General features: G+C 54.2%; 1 pseudogene; it reads left to right on the plus strand.

Annotated features, from left to right (window-relative positions):
- The first annotated feature begins 1,782 nt into the window (after positions 1–1,782).
- Positions 1,783–8,673, plus strand: LOC112548773 (annotated as a pseudogene).
- The last annotated feature ends 1,391 nt before the right edge of the window (positions 8,674–10,064 follow it).

Raw genomic sequence — 10,064 nt, forward strand, 5'->3', positions numbered from 1 at the left:
ACACTATTCGTGTAATATGTGTTTGATAGAAAATACTCAGGGATATTTGTATATACTGTGTTAAAATGAGATGATGAGCAATATGATATCAATTCCGATGTGTTTTATGATGTTATGTTGAAATCTTATGTTGTATTATCTTTTGTGAGGCCTCTGTTGCGGGTCGTTTTGAGCCTTTTATTTATGGTTTGTTTTTCTAATAAAATGTTTAAAAGTTTAAAAAAAGAAAAAGAATATCCAGGACCAAGTCACCCAGAGGTGTCATTTTCCTTCCTCCTACCAATCCTTTGCTTTCGTGGATGTTCCCATCTTTGCTTGCTCTTCCCTTCATTCCTCCTGCTCCTTCTCTCTCTCCCTCTTTCTTTGCCCTCATCTGTTTTTCCTGCTCTTCTCTCTGCTTGCTCTGATTTTGCCTGTGGAAAGCGCCGAGCCAGAGAGGTAAGTTTCACACTTTGTTCTGAAACCCGAGAGACTAATGATTGTTCAACCTGTCCAGGAACGAGTCCCAATCCTGTGCATCCATTGCCAAGAAATTCCAGCCTCCTGCTCTCATGAATTTTGCCTTCCAGCTGTGGTTTTCTCACAGAGCGCGGAGGACATAGCTGCCCAGGCAAGCCGAGGTGACACAGTCAGGCCACGACGCTGTCAGCTGAACTCAGGTTGAAGTGATCTGGACTCCCTGTAATAATAGGAGGTTTTAGCTGTAATCAGGCAGAAATAAGCCATGAGTACAGCAGGCCAAAGAGAACTCCCTCTGCTATATGAGAATGACTCCGAACTTTAATTAGTCTGTCATCATCAACCTGTGCAAAGCCAGGGTGCAAAATGGTGCACTTTACGTCAGCAGCAGGCAGGTCGCAATGCCCCCGCACGTTCTGGATGACAAGCGGTCTCCTCACGTGCAGTCTAGATTTCGTAGACATTCGGGTTGGAAGGGAGCTCGTAAGGTCATCAGGACCAGCCCCCTGCCCAAGGGAAGGAAGTCAGCTGGGGTCAAAGGATCCCAGGAAGATAAGCATCCAAATGTGTCTTAAAAGTGCCCAGAGCAGGTGCTTGCAGCACCTCTGAGGAGTCTGTTCCAGGCCTTGGGGGCTCAGACAGTAAAGAAGTTTTTCCTTATGTCCAGCCTGAAGCGGTCTTGGAGGAGTTTGTGACCATTTCACCTTGTCATCCCCTGGGGCGCTCTGGTGAACAGGCGTTCCCCCAGATCCCGATGCACACCCCTTATATACTTACAGGCTGCCACTAATTCATGCCTGAGCCTACACTTCTCCAGGCTGAAGAGTCTCATGGCTCTCAGCTTCTCGTCATAAGGCCTAGTCTCCTGCCCTCTGATCATGCGCGTGGCTCTCCTCTGCACTCCCTCAAGCCTCGTCACGTCCTTCCTGAATAGTGGAGCCCAGAACTGGACGCAGTACTCCACTGCGGCCTCACCAAGGCCGAGTACAGCGGGAAGGTGACATCCTGGGTCTTGCTTGAGATGCATTAGTAGATGCAAGCCAGAGTTTTGTTCACTTTGCCAGGTGCAGTATCGCATTGGTGGCTCTTGTTCATTGTGTGGTCAGTCTTGACCCCCAAGTCTCTTTCGGTTGTTGTGCTAGCGAGTGTAGCATTGCTGAGCCTATAAGCGTGATGTGGGTTTTTATTCCCGAGGTGGAGCACTTTGCATTTCTCCATATTGAATGCCATCAGGTTTTCATCTGCCCACCTTGCAAGCCTGTTGAGGTCAGCCTGGATCACCAGCCCTTCCTCAAGTGTGGACACTCTTCCCCAAAGTTTGGTGTCATCACTGAACTTGGCCAGTTCGCTTCTGACACCGGTGTCCAGGTCGTTTATGAAGACATTAAAGAGTGTGGGTCTGAGAACGGAGCACTGGGGGACGCCACTGGTCACCGAGTGCCACGTTGATTCGGTTCCATCGACTACCGCTCTCTGGGTCCGACCTCGGGGCCAGTTCCCCAGCCATCGGACTTTGGAGTAGTCGAGGCTGCAGTTGCCCAACTTTTCCATGAGGACATCATGGGACACCAGGTCAAAGGCTTTTGTAAAGTCCAAATAAATGGTAATAACTTCTTTCCTTTTGTCCAGGTGATACGTCACCTGGTCATAGAAGGAACTGAGTCTAGTTCAGGACTTAATTAGAAAGTGTATAACTATGTCTAATGTGACTCCTTCTTGCTGTGATTTAAGCCTGCCATCAGGCCGGGGGTTGGACTAGATGACGTCTGGAGGTCCCTTCCAGCCCTGCTTTATGACTCCATGACCTGTCCTCAGTGGATATGGGGACCAGTTTGATAACCATCCCCTTGGCAGTAACCTTTCCCCTATTTGAAGATTGTTATCGTGTCTCCCTTCAGTCTTCTCGTCCCTAAACTAACCCAGTTCTTCCAGCCTCTCCTGTAAGTTGTGTTTTCCAGGCCGTGGACCACTCTTGCTCTCTTCTGGGATCTCACTTGTCTCTGTCTCCAAGTGCTGTGCCCACAACTGGGCACAGGACTGCAGGGGAGGCCACGTGTATGAGAGCCTCGTGGTTCTGAGTACAAGCCAGCATGTTAAGTGTATAGGTCTCCCTTGTTGGGACTCTGGCACTTTCTTCTGAAGCCATGCTTGAATAACTGGGTGGACTGGCTTCCTGTGGCCAGGGATTCTCCGGCTGGCTTGCAAGTGGTTGTAGCCCCCCTACCCTACCCATGCTGCTAAATGGAGCAAGGGATCCTGCCTAGATTTTGGACGGAAAGGCATGAGAATCACTGGGTTGGGGCAATTCCTTGAGTCCTATAAAGTTCACTTTTTTGGTTCCAGCATTCTGCAAATGCTTCTGGCTGGGTCCAGCTACTCCTGGAAGGAAAGGAGGCTTCCCAGTGGCTCCAGGGGAACAAGGACTGGGCCGTGTGCCATGGATCAGAGGCAGAATCACTCAAGAGGATTATCTGACTCCCCTGAAGGTAGGCAGGGGTGGGTTGGGTGGCTGTTTCATTAACCATTCAGCAGAGCGGGGGACCACTAAGCTGACTCAGACCCAGGGCATACCTCTGGCATCGCTCCGACCCCCAGCTGGGAAAGGATGGGGATCAAATGGATGAAAAGTGGATCTCATGGTGGGGAGCTTCTCCAGGCTGTCTGCATTTGGCGTGGCTCCCAGCTCTGCAGGGCTTCTGGAGAGCTGTGCCTATGCCAGACGCACCGGGGGTGTGAGATGGGACTGGAGGGAGTAGTGCGTGTAGAAACAAATCAGCACCCTAGGGTGCTAGGGCTGGGCGCTGAGTGCGCTACAGCTGTGCCCTTCCAGAGCAGCCTCTCTCCTGCCTGGCACCCCAGTACCCCTGGGTACAAGCACTCCTGGCAACGCCTGCTCAGCCCAGACAGATGGCATCTGTCCCTCCATGTGGGGCAGGTGGGCACGGGAGATGAGCAGTGATCAGCTCCTGCTGTTTTAGCTGGGGATCCCTTCCCTGTTTCCTTTGGGGTAATCCTGTGTTTTGGGGGTACGGGTGCAGCTGTGAATGAGGGGGAAGGGACTGAGCCAAAGGCTCCATCCACTTTAAGTGCCTGCTTCAGGCTCTTGCAGGCACGAGGTCCCTGAGCCCTAAAGGGTATTCCCTCCAGGATTTGTGCCCCTTTGGGGAAGACCCCAGAGCCTACTGCCAGGGGAGGGTGCCCGCTTCTGCTCCTACCATGCTGTGACCTTGGAGGATCCCTGCAGGCATGTTGTCCTACAGAGGCCCCCTTCCCGGGAGGCAGCAGTGCAGGGCAATGAGCAGGCACACCTAAGCCTTTTCCTCCCCCCAGGTGTGTCTGGGCTCTGCTCCCCTCTTCTCCCACTCTCAGTCCTATTTAATACACCCAGAAACAGAGTGCTGTCTTTTTGCAGACAGAGGAGAAGAGGTGCCTGCCCGTGGAGAGGGAGGACCCTTGGGCGGCAGCGTTTTCCGGAGGGGAAGCCCACCGCCTGAGAGATGCCCAGAGTGCCCGTGCAGGTAGGAAGCTGAGATGGCCCCACTGTGCGGGTACAGGACAGTCCCCTGGCCACCAGACCTCAGTGCCTGCTGCAGCTTGTCCTCCCTCAAGCCCCAAGTAGAGCTTTCTCTTGAGCTGCTTCAGATCCAGGTACTTCAGCTCCACCCTCAGCAACTAAAATCAAAGCTGAGACACCAACACAGCTGGTTTTGGGGGGGAACCTCAGGATTTGGAAGGTGTCAGAGGTTTGTGGGGGGTCTATGCATCATGCAGAGGTTGATGATGGGCTGTCACAGAGGAGGGATGGTCTGCACCCTTTCGCTCTCCTTTGCACATTCAGGCACTGTTCCTGGAAAGCCGTTCTGTCCACAGCCCAGCAAGATATGGGGTCTGAGCCTGACCCCTGCAAGCAAGGGGCTCCTTCATCCCAGGCCCTAGCATGCAGAGGCAGCAGGGCCTGGGTGATGTCCAAGGCAGCAGCCATATTTTCCACAGCTCCGATCAAGAAGTGCTGATTGGAGTCCCAGGCTGCACGCATGGGCGAGGGTGGTGGGGGAAGCAAGCAGAACTGGCCTTGCTGGAGGCAGCCAGGGTCTCCTTCCTGTGTGCAGACAGATATCACATCTGGAGGGGTTCAGATGCCTCAGAAGGGATGTCCGTGCCCTCTGAAGCGCTCCTGAATGGGGTCCAAAACGAACCCCGGAGAAAAGAGCTCCTTTCTGGAAGCAACAAAATGATTTCTGTTCCTTGTGCATATTCTGCAGAGCATGCAGGAGGGCTCAGTCCTCCAGCTTCCCACAGTGCTCTGCTCTCCCCCTTTCCCTGCCCTGCAACAGAGGGAGCGGGGAGAATGGGGTTGACTGCCAGCGAGCGCTCTCCTGCATGCTCTCCCTCCCTTTACTGAGTGTGTAAGGCTCTTGTGCCCGCACAGCAGTTGTCCGTGCCACTTGTGGCCCCCGGGCTGCAGGCTGGATACCTCTGCTTTCGAGTACTCAGGAGCATGGGGCAGTCACACTTCCCCGCCCTGGTCCCTGAGGTGAAGCCGCTGGGTACGAATGGCACCTGTGCTGGGTTCTCCCACCTTCTTGCACAGGTGTTTGCTGCATGCACGGCCAGGACACAATGGCTGGCAGGTCCCCCCAGCCCCGGGCTTGCCCGTCGTGCTGCTCATGGGTGTAGGGCAGAGTGACTTTTCCTGGCACTGGCAAAGCCTTGTGTAGGCAAGACAGCACACTCTCTGCAGGTCCTGTGGGTGTCCTGCTCTCCCGGGGTTTCAAGGCCTTGTCTTCAGTCCTGCCTGCAAAATATATTGGTGACGCAGGGTGATCAGTCCATCCCAGCCCTATCGGAGTACCCTGGCAGGGTCCGGAGAGGGGACCCTGGTGTACAGGTCACCTAGCAGAACCCATCTCAAGAGACCTCCTTAATCCTCCCTGCTCTAGCGTGGTCTCCTTCACCTGCGGTCATGGTCAGGGGGACCCCTCACCCCATACGCAGCTGATGTCCCTCCCCCGTCCTTTCACTGCCCAACAGAGACAATGGCATTTTGTTTTACTCCCACGTTAAAAACGTGGCTGCATTTGAACCCAGGCCCTTTGAGCTGCCCTGCAAAGGCAACGCCAGCAAGGCCCTGCGGGTTCTCAAGCGCTCTTGTCCCCGTTGCCAGCAGGCAGGCGTAGGATGGCCTCTGCTTTCCAGGCCCTCATGTTGCAGGTTGCACAATGCCAGCCCCAGCCCTGCCTGGGGGCTGTTTTCTGCCCATCATCTGCATCCAGGCTGCCAGGGTCACTGCCAAAGCAGTCTCACATCTGCATCCTGCTGGAAAGCCAGCTGCTAGGGAGAGGAGCTGCTGTCCTGATGCCCTCCCACCCTTCAAATACCCTCTCTTCCTGCAGGTCTTGCCCTCCCCCTCATCTGGAGGAGGGCAAAGGGCCCTTCATGTGCCAGGACTGTGGCAAGGGCTTGTGGCATCAGGTCACGCTCAAGATCCACCAGCGCACGCACACGGGGGAGAGGCCCTACTCGTGCGGTCAGTGCGGGGAGCGCTTCTGCTACCAGCAGCATCACAAGGTGCACGTGCAGGTGCACCAGGACTGGATGGTCTATGCCTGCAGCAAGGGCTTCACCATGAAGGGCAACCTCACGCGCCACTGGCGCACATGCACCAGTGAATGCCACTACCCCTGCCTTGACTGTGGCAAGCGCTTCATCTCCAGCTCCGAGGTGTGGGAACACCGGCACAGCCACACTGGCAAGCGCCTCTACCCCTGTGCCATCTGCAGCAAGGCCTTCATGCACCTAAAGCCCCTCCGTGCACCAGCACAAGCATCATGCCCCTAAGCTGGTGCAAGAGCCTGTGCGGGCCCAGCCCTGCTCCACCAGCCCAGCACGGAGGCCAGTGCAGCCCCGAGCCGCCAGTGCAGGACTGGCCACAAGACTCAGAAGCCCCCAGGGCGGCAGCCCTGGAAAGCAGCCACGTCCATGTGCTCAGCGCAGCTCGGGCATCACGACCATGGTTAGGAGAACCAGCCAGAGCTGAGCCGAAGCCTCCTGACCCCCGGGAACAGGCTTCAAGTCCAAAAGGGTTTGTTATAAAGAGGCAGTAGCCGACTGTTCCCTGTGGCCCCTGGGGACAGGGCGAGAAGTCGGGGGCTGAAACTGAGGGCTGGGCCTCCGATCTGTTCACTTCCTGAAGCGTGGGGCTCGACACCAGACACGGGACCCCAGGGAGGCCTCCCCAGTGCTGAAGAGAGCAGAAGAATCACATCCTTTGGTGTATACAAGTGAGTCTTTGTAGGAACCACACCACCAATCTGTATTTCATCTGCATTTTAAGAATCTATCTTCATTGGCACAGGCCCTCCAGGAGCTGCGGCCTGAAGGGAACGCTGTGCACTACAAGACATGCAGTGATGCCGTGTGATTTGCAAGCACCGGGGCTGGTCCATGCTGTGGGGACGCTTGGGTACCTGAATCCTGTGCCCAGGTCGGGTCCCCGCACCTCCAAAAGGATAGAGAAGTACCCGAGAAGGGCAGCAAGGACGATGAGCGCTATGGAGGGGCTTTCATGTGAGGAGAGACTAATGAGGAGAAGGGTTTGCAAGACATTAAATGGTGAAAATAAAATCACTAGGGGTTTATGATTGACTCTCTCTTCTCAGACAAGATTGAGGGGGGCACAGCATGAAACGAGCAGGCCGGCAGTTTAAAACTAGCAGAAAAAAGTTCTTTGTCACCCAGCATGGCCCTCAAGTGTGGAGCTTGTTGCCACCAGATGCATTGGAAGCAGAGAGTTCAGCCAGATTCACCAAGGGATGACAAGTGCTTGGAGGAAAGGGGCATCGGGAGCTATTAGGCACAGGCGTGAGGGGCATCAGACCTGTCTGGACCTTTAACGCTGGAGGCTGCAAGTGGGAGAGGGACAGGGGAGAAACGCTGGGCAAACCCAGCCACTGTCCCCTTCAGCCTCCTCTCTCTGCCATGTGTGACACAGGAGCCCGGGCAAGACGGACCTCGGGTCTGACCCAGCACATGGCAGGTCTGACGTTTTTCTGCCCCGTGACTCCAGTCCCTTTGGGTCAGGGTCTCGGTGCTGCAGCGTGAGCAGGCTCCAAACCTGGTTTGCCTGGCAGGCTTCTGGCATCATTGCAGGAGGGTCAGGAAGGGTGAACAGAGGATCACTGTGTGGCCTGGAGCAAGGGCACTGGTGCTAGGTGGTGGCACTAAGGATTCCTGGTGGCAATGGCCGTGGGGGTGCTGAGGGGGATGCTGGAAGCACTAGGGTCTGGCATGGGGTTCAGTGTGTAGATGGCCATTCGTCCTGGGGAGCCGGGGCCGGGGCACATCTGATCCCACGCTTGTTCTACAAGGCTGGCTAGCGTGACCGCGGAGCTCCCCTGCTCTCACACCAGAGCAGGAAGGGGGGGTCCAAGGCAAGAGGGAGTTTACCTCCTCCCTTCCTCCCCCTAAGCTTCCCCAGCAGGGTCAGTACTATATTTTCTCACATGCAACACGCCCTGGAATAAGAGACGCACGTTGGGGCAAGTGGAAGGTGCACAAGATGAGGACACAGAAATGGAGGAGCTGCGGTAGGGGCCACAGGCACAGGGGTGTCCCCAGCACTGCTATCTCTTGGGTCCTCTGTTTACCCCAGGGAGCAAGAATGACGATCCCTTGTCAAATCCAAGAAAATTAGGGTTGGAGGGATCTCGGGAGATCACATCTAGTCCAACCCCCTGCTCCAAGCAGGACCAGCCCCAACTACATCATCCCAGCCAAGGCTTTGTCTACCTGGGTCTTAAACACCTCCAGGGATGGAGAGTCCACCACCTCTCTGGGACACAGGAGACTCCTGGCCAATGCCCTGAAGAACCGGACCCACGCTGGGAGGCCTGATGGAGGGCAGAAGAGACCCTCACCTGGAGTGCTGAGCGGGGAGACGCCTGTTCAAGCTGTAGCACAGATCAGAAGAGCAGCCAGAGCAACCAAACCCAGTGCCGCTGAGTGTGACAGTGATGCCCACCAGTGCACAAGCCCTGTGGCTCACCGAGAAGACCACAACTGGGTGAGAAGATATACCATATTTTCTTGCATACAGTACATCCCAGAATAACTTATGCACTGTATTTTTGAAAGGCTGAATAGAGGATCATAGAGAAGCAAGGGTAGAAGGGACCTCCGGAGGTCATCTAGTTCAGCAAGATCATCCCTATTCAACCATCCTATACCAGAGGTTCCCAAACTTTTTTGCAGACGCCCTTCCAGATTTACCAGCTGCCCATGTACCCCTACCAGCAAATGTTTTATATTTTAATGGCTTAAAATCCAAGTATTATTAGAATGAAAATTGAATCTGCCATTACACAATTTCCCCCCAGAGATGTCTTGTGGTACACGTACCCCAGGGGTACGCGTACCCCAGTTTGGAAACCCCTGTCCTGTACAAATACATAGATAGAGAAGAGGACTGGGAGGGCCCTCCAGAGGTTATCTAGGCCAACTCCCTGCCTGAGGCTGGCTCAGCCCTGTTCAAACCATAATCTAAACTCCACATAAGACTACCACCGAGTGCTACATAAGACTAGTAAAGAATAGAAGATCTTTCCTTGTAATAAGTTAGTGTTTCTTAATCCTTTTAAACCAGAGGCACCCACTCGTTGGACTTGAGGCACCTCTCGGAAAATGCCAGGTTTAAGTTTTCATTTCATTTTTGACTACAGAAAAATAATAGAGCAGTTTTCCTGCTGTAAAGAAAAGGAAGACCCCAACAACGCATGGTATATTTAATACGCTGGATTCCTATTTGAACTCTCTGGGTTTATCTTGGGAATCATGTTTGCCTGTCTACCTGTGCTAAGATTGCATGGCACCCTGCAGCACCCTTGGAAGGACCTTACGGTGCCCCGGGAGCGCTGTGGTCCCTGGCTGTAAGTACGGAGCAGCAGCAGAAAGTAGGGAGCCAGGCTGGGTCATTATTATGTTCCCTGTGGATGCTGCAGGCTTTACCTTCAAAGCCTGTCTGTATGTCTGTCTTCCTTTCTTAAACAAGGTGTGTACCTTATTCTGAGGCATGCTGTATGTGAGCAAATACGGTCATTTTTGAACTGGTGTGTTGCTAAACTCAGAACAGTTAGAAGTGGTCTTGAAATGTTGAGAACCACTGGTCTGGGTCGCGGTTCGTATGACTTTCTCATGCTTAGTAAAAACTTAGGTCGTGTTTTGTCTGGGATGGTTTGGATAGAGGTGACCCTGCCCCGGGCAGGGGGTTGGCCTAGCTGTGACGTCCGGAGGTCCCTTCCAGCTCTGCTTCTCCACGACTTAATGACTATGTGATGTAAGGGCATCCAAAGCGCACTGGGAAGTAGCGAAATGCATTTCAGGTAGTCCTGACCTTAACGCAAGATGGAAGTTGGGGGAGTATCTCCTCAAGTATCGGGGGGCAGGATGCCTATAGCTGCCCTAGACTAGGTCAATTCCCCATTGGGGGAAGGCGATTAGAAGAGGAAGGGGGACAGCTTGTCATGCTCCAGAACGAAAGGAATCTGTATTAAAGCTGTGCCGACACACCGCGCAATGGGAAAGGATTGCTATAGCTGCACCCCAAGGGA

This window comes from Alligator sinensis, unplaced genomic scaffold, assembly GCF_000455745.1.
Source record: "Alligator sinensis unplaced genomic scaffold, ASM45574v1 scaffold1568_1, whole genome shotgun sequence".
NCBI lineage: Eukaryota > Metazoa > Chordata > Crocodylia > Alligatoridae > Alligator > Alligator sinensis.